Source organism: Ceratina calcarata, unplaced genomic scaffold (genome assembly GCF_001652005.2).
Source record: "Ceratina calcarata isolate Rehan_Ccalc_2016 unplaced genomic scaffold, ASM165200v1 scaffold730, whole genome shotgun sequence".
NCBI classification, from domain to species: domain Eukaryota; kingdom Metazoa; phylum Arthropoda; class Insecta; order Hymenoptera; family Apidae; genus Ceratina; species Ceratina calcarata.
This window is the reverse complement of record NW_017178578.1, coordinates 9,210-10,787: the sequence shown is the minus strand read 5'-3', so window position 1 is coordinate 10,787 and position 1,578 is coordinate 9,210. Positions and strand designations below refer to the sequence as shown.

General features: G+C 33.1%; 1 non-coding gene across 1 annotated transcript; it reads right to left on the bottom strand.

Annotated features, from left to right (window-relative positions):
* Positions 1 to 1,343: 1,343 nt before the first annotated feature.
* Positions 1,344 to 1,435, bottom strand: TRNAY-GUA (transfer RNA tyrosine (anticodon GUA)). Its single transcript is given in 2 exon segments — positions 1,344 to 1,379; positions 1,399 to 1,435. It is a non-coding gene; the product is annotated as a tRNA-Tyr (tRNA).
* Positions 1,436 to 1,578: the final 143 nt, after the last annotated feature.

Sequence of the window (1,578 nt, the reverse complement as noted above, 5' to 3'; positions counted from 1 at the left end):
TTGCAACACTTTGATAATAGATAAATATCGTTTGACAAATAAATATATAATATACACAAATCATTTATAATAAAATATTGTGATGTTGTAAAAGTCATTTGGAATATTGATTCCAATTTGTATTGACTCTTGTGCGATGGTTAGGATCGTGAAGATTTACAATGACCCAGATACCGGAATTTAATTGCGACATCCGATTGCCCCCGCAGTACGTGGGTGAGATGCGCCGCAAAATCAATCAAGGAAACACGATTCATTGCACAGACGCTGTGTGCCGTTCTTATTTAATTTACTTAATCCTTTCGCTACTGCTCTATTTCAAGAAAAGTCACTTCTCACAGTTTATTTACGGTCAGAAAATAAAAACGTATAGAGTAAAAAAATTCGAAGCGATCATTAATTTGATTAAAGAGGAAGGGAAAGTTCTTAGTCAAAATTTCAATAATTGGACGTTTGTTTACCGATCGCTAAGAACGTAAGATTGTTGAAATATGAAATCTCATGAAGAAATATCGACACTTGAATTTCAAGAAAGTCACAGATGAATATTCAAAGAGTCCTGCAAAAGTGGAAAGCCTGGAGACTAAAGGGGAAAGAGAGACGCGTTTCTATTTGAATTTCGGTACCGATTTCTCTGTAGATTTACAACATATCGGATAAGAACTGAGTCTTAATAAGAAGTCTTATATAAAATAATTTCTTATCGTGCACATCATGCATCAACTTATTACAGAGATCATTAAATGACAAATTGAAATGCTTTCTTCAGGTCGTACGATGGAGTCAATGACCAGTGGATAATTTTAAATACTTTGTACAGGCTCATTCGGTACGTCTGATCAATATCAAGTGAAACGTACCTCGGATACGTCTGACACTATTAATCTCGATTTTATACTATGTACATAAGTGTCATAGCGTCATTTATGAACGATGATCCGTCGATCTTTCTAACAATGACTATGAAGCGCGCCGTAGTAATTTGAAAGTCAATGGCAGATGAAGAGTTCCACGTCAGAAACGGCACGCCTTTGAATAAACCTCGGTGAAATTGACTTCTATTAGGTCAGTGGCGCGATGAATAAATTAACTGATTATTTCATTTAATTCGAGGAACTATCTTACAGCAAGATACCAATTAAAATAAAAGTAGATAAGATTTACGTAATATTTATATAAGAAACTCGATTAGTCTCTCTTAAATTTTATTACTAGTCACGTTTCTCGTTCCTGGGATAATAAATATTTCTCGACAGAAAAATAGTTTAGTAATAATAATCGAAGAGGTGGTTTAATAATGAATTAATTATAAAAATCTTTAATATTGGAAGTAAAAAAAAAATTCCTTCGAGCCGGATTCGAACCAGCGACCTATGGATGACTCTTATAACCGAACAACTACAGTCCACCGCTCTACCAACTGAGCTATCGAAGGATTTATAATTTCACTGTTCTAAATATCATAGATAAGATAAACAATCTGTGTATCAACAATAAGTTAAATTACTTCTTAAAAGATAACATATATACTTAAACGATATCATAAATAGTTACATAATTACTTGTACTCTTGAAAAA